Raw genomic sequence first — 13,246 nt, forward strand, 5'->3', positions numbered from 1 at the left:
CGAGTATACGGGTAATTCTAAACTCCCGTGAAACAGAAGATACGCGACGCTTTTTCCTTCTTTTTCTTGCGAATCCACCTTGGCCCTCTCTATCGCAGACATAACAAGGTCCCCTGAGCAAATGTGTACAGAGCACAGCACTAAAAATAGCGGTCACGGCTTTAGGTAAAAGATTCGTGCTAAGGCCAAAATGTAGGGACTGATGTAAAGGGTTACTAAAGTGAACCCAAAAGAAACTTATTCAAGAAGTTTACCGTCCTCCATGCTTACTACTTCCGTATATGCGTGTGGTGCGCTGAATTTTCGAAAACATGTTGAAGGGCTGCAGCTTTACTGTTTGCGTTATTTTGCTTCCTGGCCAGTTTTGTTTTTTCTTTATCCCTGAATCAACAATTCCTTTCCACTGAATTATGTGATTGAAGCAGTTGATTTCTGTGATTGAAGCAGTTGACTACTTCTTCTTTGCTTCTTAAGCTACGTCCATTCAAATAATGAAAGGAAAAACACACAGATTTTGATTTTGGAAGCATGATACATCTCAGAGAGTTGGAATCATGATAAAGACTGTTATCCATCGCAGCTGTCATTTGCAGTGGGATTTCACAACCGCAACAACACGTCACGTCATCTTATCAAGGTCACTTTTATCGCGGATGCGGATCGCGTTCGCGCCCGCGGTTTTCTGGATATATATGGGACCAATTTTTTGGCAGACATATCGATAGTTTTTTTCTTTGCCTTTTCTATTTTCTTGCCAAAGAAGGCGCTTGTTGAAAGCGGTCAGGTTCTCCATGAATTTCGCGTCTGGTCTTTCATCCTCAGGCCAAGAGCGCTTCCGCATCCACTCTTTCTTAAGTTGAAGAGTCGCAAACCAGTCAAGAAAGATAAAATTCTTTCCCTTTCGTGCTGGTAACCTATGAAGTGCATCAAAATAACGGCCTGAGGGGCGAGTTGGTGCATAATTAAATGAACGACAGCCCAACCAGGACACTAACAAGAAAGAGACACCGCATGCGAAGTGCATCAAGGCTATGGTTTTCGAGTTGTGGTAGTAGAAGTTTGCAGGCCAGCTCATTCAATTTTCAGAAGGTTCTCGTGTCGCTCTACTCTGAGTCCGTGAGCTTCCATGTTTTGTCTGCGACTGTATTGTTCTTTTTTCATTTACCTGCAGCTTGATCGTATTTTTCAGAAAGCAACTATATCGAGGCTTCAATGTCAATGACTGTTTTCAGTAGCTGCGTCCAATTGTCAACTTTGGCCACGAGGGGTAGGATAAGGGTAACTCTTCTTCTAGCTCCTTCAACTGCTTCTGAATGTTTGACTCTTATATAGGTGTGGGGGTGTTTTAGACCTTTTCTGCCCAATTTCCCATGTTGGACAGCTTCAACTAGACTTCCATGAGTCACTCTTTGTACGGAAGGTGGTTACCTTCACTTCAGAGCATTTGCCTAGATGTTACGAGTAATTGCAAGTAGTGCACGTTATGTACATTCCATCATCAGGCAACGAACCATGGCATGTCAAACACTTCATTTCATCATCATTCGGCATCGCAAAGAAGGATCTAATAACCACTTCACGGTGGCAGGAGTGGACAAAATAAATTTGTGTTTTAAGAGAAAGGGTTAAAAAGCGCCACCAACCTGTGAACAAATGTGAAACATGTTCCGACGTGTCTTCGCTGCCGTCCACTGCTGCCGCGTGAATGTCAGTACATCCCTAGCGTCCGTCCTTTTGTAGCCAACTTGCGGTCACGTTTCGTTTCTGCTGGTATCGATGCGAAAATCGGTAGGCGACGATCGGATATGAAGATCTGATGCTGCTTCCAGTGTCAGCGTGCTGCACAGATGAAAACCGTTCAGCTTCTGTGGGGTCTCAGCGGCTTTCTTCGAAGCAATGTGGTAATCGTTACGACGTGTCTTCGCTGTCACCACTGCTGCTGCGTGAATACTTGCCACCCACATTTTACATACCGTTTGTATATTCAGGTTTCTGCTTTCAAAACAGTTGCTGTGTGTACTCAGTACCGCTGCAAGGATTCGCTTGAACAATGCTTTTGTGTTGGTGCTATTTAATAATTAAACTTGAGGTTTCACTGTGCGTGGATGTTCACTAGTGTTGTGTGGATACTGCTGGTGGAGACTGGTATGAATTTTCTACAATGAGCTTTAATAAGGGCGATGATATTCTGAAGGTGAATCTGTGTAATTGCTGCAAAGTAGTTCTTGGAATGGCTGAGAGAGGCGAGTACCATAAGACGGCAGTCTCAATTTTCAACAATAAAAGCCACTTCGCACTTACCGTCTTTGACTACTCTGGAGTTTCCTGGGAATGACATAATTGATACTGAATAGCACTGTTCCCTCCGTGCTGAACACCAGGAGAGTGTGACATGTGTTTTGCACAGGTGTTTGAAGTGAAAACTTCTGTGTCATTCCTCTGTGGTTTATAATAAAATTATTCCATACATACTGCCTTTGTACGTATGTCTTCTCATGGAAAAACAAAAAAAAATTGCTCCTCATTGCAAGGGCATTATAATAACGCTGTCGTTGAGGCAGGAGAACACTGGTGCGGAAATTCAAAAATAATATGGATGCGTACATCAGTTCAAAGGGATGGCATAATGCATCAAGCGCAGCTACAGTGGGAGTGCAAAGATTATGTTCATACACAGCAGCGAGTAGCTACGTTAATCACCTTGTCTATATGTGTGATTAAGTTTTGCATTTGGCGTAAGCTCTGCTGTAGAGCAATGCATAAAACATGCTTGTGAGTTATACCGCAGGGCTCTTATACCTTTCTTCCCTGATCATGCCATTTTATTATTCTGCACAAGTCGAACATTGCCACATTTGCTGCTGTTGGCTACTAAAGCCTAGGAAACAATATACTAAATAAGTGATATTAATGAAAGAAGTAATATCAAGAGAAGTACTTCGGATGCAGGCACATCAATTTGTGCAGAATGCCCCTATCATGTGGACACTGAGACATCAGTGCCTTGTTACATCAATGCGTAAATATACTGAAAGATATCCCTGAGAGCCTTCTCGCCTAACTTGCTGCTGAGCCTGTGTGGCTTTTATTCAGTGCTTAGCAGGTTTTAATAGCAAGCTTGACTGGGTATGAATGTCTAAGCTGAGCTGCATGTGAATGATCTATGAGGACGCACACGAACACTAGGAAGAGCTCCTCCATGCCAACGGCACTCCTTGCGAGCGAGCAATGCATACATTCCAGCGCGCGTTTTGCCACTGTATATGCGTGACTTGGCTCCTAGACGTGCGCCCTTCGCGGACTTTGTTTGGAATAAAGGCACTTGTGCAACGGTGGCCACGTCGGCCGTCGTCGGCTTTTCGGCAGTCCACGCAATACTAATACTGCGGAATGAATTTATAGTCCGGCGAGCGGCGCCGAATACACGAACGATCGTGCAACTTACAGCAATGCGTGCGTTTCAATACTGAGCTCGATGCCACTGACACGTTGAGAAAACATGCGGCAAAAAAAACGTTAATTCCGAAATGCTTCCCCATACGCATTTAGCGACCGCTTTAATTTAAAAGCATGAGCTTCAAGTCCTCTCTGATCCCAGCTGTTGCAGTTTATGCGCACCGACGTTGCGATAGCAAACGCGAGTATGAGCATAAGAACTCTGCAGGAGTTTCGCACCTTAGTAACACTGGGAGGAGATACTATATTCTAAGAGACACGAAATTGTACCACCAGAACTGTCGGAAATAGTACTGCCGTGTTATGTTTTTCAGGCGACAGGAGAATTTAATGCGGCCAATCCTGCAGCGCCGATCGTTTCAGCAAGAAGATGATTTATTAAATGGCGTCTCGATGCAATCATACGGACTGCGGAATAGTGAAGATATGGTTTCCAGTTCACTTTTTTCGGTTTTTTGCGGTTCTATGAGCGTTATGCTAAAGTGTTTCATTACGCTCGTGTGGGTTGTCTGCTCTTGAACCTCTAATCTCCGTTTCTTGCCCGCACCGCTAGGTGCCGTATCGATTAGAGAATTCGCGAATAAATTGTCCAGAAATGGGCTCCGCCTTTCCTTCAGTGTATTTCATGCTAACAACGACTCTCCTCGAGAAGCTAAGAGGAAGATTTTTTTATTTTTCGTGTTTCGTTACACTCTAGGCACAGTGCTCTTTTTGTCTTACTTTGGTTGCCCTTTAGTTCTTCTAATGCAGAAATAGACTTCTGCATTCTGAAGAGCTCCTGTTGCCTCGTACGCGGGTGACTGGTACGGTGAAGCGGTTGTCCCGGGTTTGAGCCCCGGACCAGGGCGAATTTTTCTTTAACTACGAAGTTTCTGAGAAAGCTGTATAGATTTCCTTTGTAGCCATATGGCTGCTCTCGGGTGGATGTCAATGAGTAATTGCTCCCTAATTACCAATCTACGCTACCTTGGGGGATTCCTCTAAACATGTGACCAACAATTGTGTAAGATGTGATCCGTCTGATCCGACCAAACGAACGAACGAGCGAGTGGGCGAGCGAGCGAACAAACCAACGAACGAATGAGCAAGCGCGCGAGCGAACGAACGAAGGAGCTAACTAACGAACGAACGAGGGAGCGAGCGAGCGAACGAAAGAACGAACGAACGAGCGAGCGATCGAGAGAAAGAGCGAGCAAACGAACGAACGGGCGAGCCGACTGAACGAATGAGCGAATGAACTAACTAACTAACGAACGAACGAGCGAGCGAGCGAGCGAGCGAACTAAGAACGAACGAGCGAACGAAGAACGAACGAGCGATCGAACAACGAACGAGCGAGAGAGCGAGCGTACGAACGAACGAGCAAGCGCGCGAGCGAACGAATGAGCCAGCGTATGAACGAACGAACGAGCGAGCTAGCGATCGAACGAACGAGTGGGCGAGTGAACGAACAAACGAACGAACGAGCGATCGAGCGATCGAACGAACGAACTAACGAACCAACGAGCGAACGAACGCGCGAGCGAGCGAGCGAACGAACGAACGAAAAAACGAACGAGCGAGCAAGCGAGCGGTCGAACGAATGAACGAGCGAACGAACCAACTTACGAACGAGTGAGCGAGCGAAAGAACGAGCGAGCGAGCGAACGAATGAGCCAGCGAGCGAGCGATCGGTTGAACGAACGAACGAACGACCGCGAGAGAGAATGAACGAACGAACGAATGAATGAGCGAGCGAGCGAACGAGCAAACCAGCAAACGAACGAACGAGCGAACAAATTATCGAAAGAACGAACGAACAACCGAGCGAGCGAGCAAATCAACGAACGGACGAACAAACGAACGAGAGAGAACGAACGAATGAGCGAGCGACCAAACGAACGAACGAACGAATGAGCGAGCGAACAAACGAACTAACGAACGAGCAAGCACGCGAGCGAACGAACGAAGGAGCTAACTAACGAACGACGAGGGAGGGAGCGAGCGAACGAACGAAAGAACGAAGGAACGAGCGAGCGAGAAAGAGATAGCGATTGAACGAACGGACGAACGAACGAACGAACGAACGAGCCGACTGAACGAACGAGCGAACGAAATAACGAACGAACGAATTAGCGAGCGAATGAACGAACGAACGAACCTACGAACGAGCGAGCAAGCGAGCGAGCGAGCGAACCAAGAACGAACAAGCGAGTGAGCGAGCGAACGAACGAACGAGCAAGCGCGCGAGCGAACGAACGAATGAACCAGCGTACGAAATGAACGAGCGAGCGAGCGATCGAACGAGCGAGCGGCCGAGTGAACGAACAAACGAACGAACAAGCGATCGAACGAACGAGCGAACGAAAGAACGAATGAACTAACGAGCGACCGAGCGAGCGAACGAAGGAACGAACTAACGAGCAAGCGAGCGAACGAACGAACGAGCAAGCGAGCTAGCGCAAGACCGAAGAACGAGCGGACGAACGAGCGAACGCACGAGCGAACGAAAGAAGGAAGGAACGAAGGAGTGAGCGAGCGAACGAACGAACGAAAGAACGAGCGAACGAGAGTACTAGCGGGCGAAGGTGCGAACAAGACAACCAACGAACGAACGAGCGAGCGAGCGAACGAACCAACGAACGAACAAACGAACGAACGAACGAGCGAGCGAGCGATCGAACGATCGAGCGAGCGAGGAAACGAACGAACGAACGAGCGAGCGAACGAACCAGTGAACGAACGAACGAGCGATAGAGCGTGCGAGCGAGCAAACGAACGAACGAGCGAACTAACGAAAGAACTATCGTGCAAACGAAAGAACGAGTGAGCGAACGAACGAACGAACGAGCGAGCGAACGAACGAACGAGCAACTGAACGAACGAACGAACAAGCAAGCTATCGAAAGAACTATCGAACGAGCGAGCGAGCGAACGAACGAACGAGGAACGAGCGAAGGAACTAACGAACGAACGAACGCCCTGCTCCACAGAAGAACAGCAGCTATTCGCGGTGCTGTCTCAATCAAAAGCAGGTGTCTAAAAAAAAACCGGCTCTAGGCGGGGTTACGTCGAGCACCGAAGGGATCCGGGAAATACCCGAGTTTGGCGGCCGCACACTATTCGCTAGTAAACTCAACTTCAGGGGGCGCTGCGAAGTCTGGCAATATTGGCAATTGGCAATATCTGATAGGTGGCTGAAATCAAGAGGAGAGTGAATTTTTATAAGTCATTGCTAGGTGGCTTGAGCCACCGCCCGATTTAAAGGGGTAACCCGTATCCATCCATCCATCCATCCATCCATCCATCCATCCATCCATATGGCATAAGTTGAGGTCCACGCATAGCTCGCCCCTTATGAATGAATGGTCGTTGCTTGCTTGTGCCGAAATTTTCGCTGCTTTGTGGGGGGCTAATCGCGTCATTGACGCTAAGCACTTAATTTTGACGCCCTCTGAGGGCACCAGATACTATCAGACCGAATTTGCGGCAACGGCGTGACTGTCAATACTCGCAAAATCGCGCTAACAGGCGAACGTGTTTGCGCAATCTGCTGTAGAAAAGGCGAAGTGTTCCTGTGGAGCCGGTGTCTGTGAAAAAGGAAACCTGTTGGCACCGAGTTTATCCCCTACTACATGTAAGGACCTTGGCGTCTTCGCTATGATTTAGCGGGATGGCAACGCCGCGCTCGCCGGAGGCGACTCCGGTCGTCGCGCTTTCTATCTGCCGCGTTTGTTACACCTAACGTCTTTTGCAACAATCAAAAATGGACACGTCGAGTCCACGGATTGTTGTGTTTTCAGTGTAGAATGTGCAGCTATCTGTGTCGAGAAGGAGCAGGAAAATGAGACGGGATGTGAGAGTGGAACGCGATCGTACAAAGATAAATACGCTTTCGAAGAGATTCGCTCGTTTGCTTGGATTAGGGCGTTCAGTGCGAAATTTCTCCGAAGTAATGCGACAAAATTTTTGCCTGATCGATCGTTTCGGTTGCTTCTCTCGGTGGCGTGAGTTTGCCAGTGCCAACGCTAAATCCGATATGGTAAATCTTCGTAGAAAGTTGAAAATGCGCAGGTGGCGGAAGCAAAGCCTAGATCGTGTACGTGTTGGCGTATGCCGCTACAACGGGTACGTTATAGGTGATACTTGCCAAAAGTCCGCGTGCTGCGCAGCGTTTCTGTTTCGTTTCTGTATCCATCACAGGTATCGGGACACCATAAACTTGTCCCGAGCGAGGGCCTCGGTAGGAGTCGATTGCGCAGGCATTCTGCTCAGAAGCCCACCAGTAAACAGGTGTTTACCTGCTACTCGAACGACATATGTCAAAATACATGCCAAGAGAAGCTTAGAGAAGCAGAATTCGATTGTATCCATCTTCGGCCAGGGGGACATAGCCTCTTGTTTTACTTTTCAGAAACTTCACACTTCAGAAACAATGTACACCAACCACCGCTCCATTGGTTTCAGCTGCTTCACCGACTGCGGCCATGCCGCCGGGTTACCTCTACCGGAATCCTGCGGATTGGGGCACCTCGGACGACTGGCCTATCTGCTTCACCAGCTCGCGTGTCGGCCACATTTCCCGCCACTGTCGCAGCCTTTGGTTTTCGCCACCTCAACTTCCCTGTGATTATGATCGTCGTATGGACTACGGACCTAGCTCAATGATCGTCGTGCCAACAACGGACCTCACTCTTATTGCGATCGTCGTGCCGACTACTGGGCCGCGCCAGACGTCTTCCCGTGCTGAGTTCTCACACACCCCCGACACCTCGACGCCACGCAGGTACAGCCGCTCACCTTCACCTCTGGTCCACCACTCCCGCTAACCGCCACTTCAACGCCCATCCACTCCGCCCTTACCTGGCTCTCATTCGGAACACTAACCAATGCAGCTCCCGGAGGTGATGCTGCTTTGAGGACCCGGCCCGAAAATCCTCTCCTCCCCCCTCCCCCCCTCCCCCCCACCCCCCCCCCCCCCGCTCCTTGCCGCAACCTTATCGATATCTGTTTGGAAGGTGCACCAGTTACCACGCTGACACTGGCGCTCATATTTCCGTCTTCAACTCCTCCTTTCGCTGTCGTCTGAAGAAGGTTGTGACACCCGCCGTTTCATCAGCCGTTCGTATGGCCGACGGCAGTGCTGCTGCCGTCGTTGGAATGTGCAATGCGCGTGTTCGCATTGCCGGTCGTACTACAGCCGTCCGGTTCACTGTGCTAGACCACTGCCCCCACGATGTGAGCCTAGGCATCGACTTTTTAACAACGCACGCAGCGGTAATTGATTGCTCCACTGAACTTGCTCGTTTGGACCTGCCGCACTGCTCTGAACGCGCCGATTCTAAGCCTCTCGCTTACGGGCCGCTGAATTTACTACCCTGCCGCGCGATGCTGCAGTCTATGTTCCAATGTCCCGTACCGAGCCCCACTGCCCATGCCATTCGGCGCGTCCAAGGGCTTCGGCCGTCGGCTCCTGGCGACCTGCGGCCCGGAAGCTTCGTGGACCAGGACTCATTCGGCCTTATCTTTCACCGTGGCGGCCTCCCCCCCCCCCCCCCCCTTACCATTTCTGTTGTACCGTCCTCTGAACCTATCACCATCGAGCGCAAATAACGCATGGACGAAAGAATAAAGACAATCTTTCTTCTGTAATGCGAGCTCTTGGACGGGTTGGTTACTTGTCCTATGCACAGTATCAGCGCAAAAAAACATAAAGAATAACTAGACACCGAGAGACACGTACAGACGCTGCACTCACAACTGATTTTTATTCAAAGCCATCAAGTGGAATAAGAGGCTGCGTCGCGCATGCGCGTTAAGAGAGAAAAAAAAGAAGGCATGCCATCACAACATCCTGAACATACATCTGAACATCTTGTCTTGTAGCAGAAAAAAGTGCATGTTTCGAACCATACAACAGAACTGACGTATCGCTAATGCAATCACTGCCCCATTTCTGTATATTCAAAGCTTCCAATAGCTACCGTACGGACTGGTCTTTACCTTTGCCTAGGACCATAGTACCTTCAAAATCCGGCGAACACTTGCAAGAACTGCAGTGCTCTACTAAGCGCACGTACTCACTGTTCTGTAAATTTCGTTGGTGCTCCCTGAGTCGACCGTTCAGGCATCTGGCTGTTTGGCCTACATAGGTTTTCCCGCAAAACGGCGGTATCTCGCATATCACTCCTGTTTGGTAACGCACGCATGGCCTGGCAAGCTTTTCCCGCAACCTTTTTTTTGCGGATTCCTCGACGGAGGTACGAAGGCATAGCGTGGATAGTTTTTCCGGAGCGGAAAAAACGAGTGGCAACCCAAACCTGGCCGCAACCTTCTTCAGGTTGTGCGAAACAAGCAGAGCCCTTTACACTACTGCGCTACTGTTAATAACAATTACATGCTTTTAGAAAGCATGAGAAGGGACTGATGTTCACTTGCGCGTTACAGAAGCAAAAGGCCCTTTAGTTTTTAGACTTACATATCAAGTTTCGTGAGCAACGTGTGTGAGGGGCATATGCTTCATGTGTACAAGAACAGCTCCTACCGAATGATTCCGCTCATTCAAAGGTCGTAAAATGCAGAATTGTTAACTTCTGCCTGGAATCAGCCATCAGCACTAGAGAAATCGTGCGAACACGAAATGAAAAGCAGCTTCAATAGTCAATTGGAAAGATAAGTAGCGCCTGGGTACCCTCTGTCGGTCGTGAAGGTGGTTGCCGAGACGCTCCTTATAAAAGTGAAGAAGCGCACGAAAAGCCTGAAGACGAGGAAAAATGAATGGAGCCTGCGACCGGAAGTTGTCCCCCTACCTGCATAAAACTTCGGACAACCTGAAGACGGTTGCGGGCAGGTTTGAGGCCAATCGTTTTTTCCGCTCCGGAAAAAACCGTCCAAGCTATACCCTCGTATCTCCGGCAAGGAATCCGCAAAAAAAGGTTGCGAAAAAAAGCACGCCAGGTGATGCGTGCGTTGCGAAACAGGAGTTGTATGCGAGATACCGCTGTCTTGCGGGAAAGCCTATGTAGGCCAAACAGCCAGATGCCTGAACGATGGACTCAGGGAGCACATACGAAATTTACAGAACAGTGAGGACGTGCGCTTTGTAGAGCACTGCAGTTCTTGCAAATGTTCGCCGGATTTTGAAAGAACTATGGTCCCAAGCAATGGCCCGGATTGCGGAACTCGCTCCGATCGCTCTACAATTGAGAGCGTTCTAAAATGCCCGCTCCTATTGGTCGCAGGCGCCATTTTTAAATGTTGCGTCACGGGAAGCTGCAACGGCGTCACGAAGGAGAAAAACAGATGACGTTGCACACCTAATTATGTCCGCGGTTTTAGACTGTTTTTTTGCGAGCACGAAGAGTCGGTCTAAAGAGTTTTAGAGGGAAAATGGCGGCTTCGTCGTCTGCTATTTATTGGTGGCGGAGGCGGCAACGTCAGCGCCAGCAACGATGAAGGACGGTGTACGAGGACGCGTATGACTTGCCGGACGAGCTGTTCCGTCGCTATTTCGACTGGATAAGGAGAGAGTGGAGTGGTTGTGCAGTGCACTTGCCGACAAACTTCGAGGCGTACGGACGAACGCTTTGTCGGTGTGGCGGCAGGTGCTGTGCGCTTTACGTTTTTTTGCCTCCGGGGGCTTTCAAGTGTGTGTCGGCAACGAGCAGACCGTCGGCCTCTCACAACCGACGGTCAGCAAGTGCGTGCGGCGTGTGGCTGAAGGCATATGCAAAGTCGGCGCACAGAAGGGATGGGTGCGTTTCCCGGTGCACCCCGAGGAAAAGGCGGCAGTGAAGGCGACCTCCTTTCGCCGCGGCACCATCCCCGGCGTCTTCGGCTGCGTCGACGGTGCGCTGATTGCCATAAAAGTGCCGCGAGGAGACCCAGCAAACAGGGCAGCATTCTGGAGCCGCAAAGGATACTACGCGACGAACAACATAATCGTGAGTAGAATGCTTTTCTGGCCGCATGTGTTAGAAAGCCGCGACCTCGACAATGAAAATTCACGACTGAGATTGTCTGCCTCTGTTTCTCGCAGATCTGCGACGCAAACATGAAGATCCTTGCGGTCGACCCTCGCTGCCCGGGGTCTTGTCATGATGCCTTTTCTTGGCGCTATTCATGGCTGCGTCGGAAGGTGGAGCGCGGGCTACTGAAGGATGGAGAGTTTCTTCTGTGTAAGCAGCCTATTGATCATCGGGTCACTTCGAGAGCACGTATTAAGCTACAGTACTGCGCAGTGGCTCATACCTAAATGAGGCGGATTATAACATGGATGACATGTAACAGTATGATGTATCGTATTTATTTGTGTGCACGCTGTTACCACCGGAGCAGATGCATTAGACACATTGATATAAAGTGAATCGTATTTCAAGCGTAAAACACCAAGTCAAAACCGGTGTGCACATCGCTAGTGTTGTGTAGGATATCACAGTACATCAATAACCTAAAAGGCTATGCTTGCGTTTGAAGGTACCCCTTAGTCATGAATCTTCTGCATGCCTATGAATTCTGGTTCAGCATTCTGGTTTTGAGCTGTTTGGTATGAATCATTTGTTACATAGACAACAACACACTTCACTGCAAAATTTGGTCGTGCAGGAGACAGCGGATATCCACTGGAGCCGTGGCTGCTCACACCAGTATCAGGGCATCCTGATGCTAACACTGCAGAAGGGCAGTACAACGCAGCACATGCCTCAATGCGATATGTTGTGGAACGCTGCATTGGCGTTCTGAAAAGCCGCTTCCGGTGCCTTCAAAGGTACCGGACACTCCACTACGAGCCGGAACGGGCGGTGGTCATCATTGCAGCGTGTGCTGCATTGCACAACATCTGTCTAGAAGAAGCCCAGGCAGCAGACGAAGACGACAATACCGATGACCCCGACAACAATGGGCCACCTCTGCTTGCCGGGTACTTGGCGGGCACAAGATCCCGCATGACCTACTTGCGTGGTAGAGCAATGCGAGACCGTATCGTTGGCGTCTTTGTCACAACCAGTCCGCAGAGGCAAGCACACGTGCAGATGGTGCGGCGACAGCAGCAGCGGCAACAGCAGCAGCAACAGCAGCTCCACCTGCAGTAAGCTCAACACCATCTGGCAGCTGTGGGCGCAATGACTCACCGTACCGACGTGGCGAGTTGTCGCAGCCACTCTTGCTACTGGCAGTGCCATTATCTTGTGTTAGTGCGTGAGTCCCTGTGTGATATGATGCCCTTGGCCACAGGTAGCCACATTCCAGCATTTCTAAATTGCTTTTTCTTACGTGTGCTTGAAAACCTCCAGTGGCAAGATATCAAGTGCACACACCAGTTGCGGCTTCACCAATAGTATTCATCAGTATGCCTTTCAGTGCATCAGCAAGCTTGCCGCCCAACTACTGCACTTTCTCCTTCTCAAGTCGAAATACACGCCGAAACAGCTCTTCCAACAAGTGAAATGCATCTTTGTCCACCGTCTATCGCCGTTGATTACGTCGACCTGCCAATTTAGCCATACAGTTACTTGCGGCCACTACGTGTTTTAAGAATGTTCACGAGGAAAAAGCGTAGTGTCGAGACTGCAAGGCACCAGTAAAGCGTTTGTTTTTGCACCACATTCATCCATTGGTCACAATAACGTTTTTCACCACAGTCGTTCATACCAGTTTCTCAACTGTAAAACACAGCAGGGAAATAAAAGCATGCAGCATAAACAGTAATTCGCATATGCCTTGTCGAGTGCAGCGCAGAGAATGCACAAGCACAGTTGTATCTTACACTGTGGCCAAACGGGCGAGTTGGCTGTACATTTTTAAGGGCGAA

This window comes from Amblyomma americanum, chromosome 1, assembly GCF_052857255.1.
Source record: "Amblyomma americanum isolate KBUSLIRL-KWMA chromosome 1, ASM5285725v1, whole genome shotgun sequence".
NCBI lineage: Eukaryota > Metazoa > Arthropoda > Arachnida > Ixodida > Ixodidae > Amblyomma > Amblyomma americanum.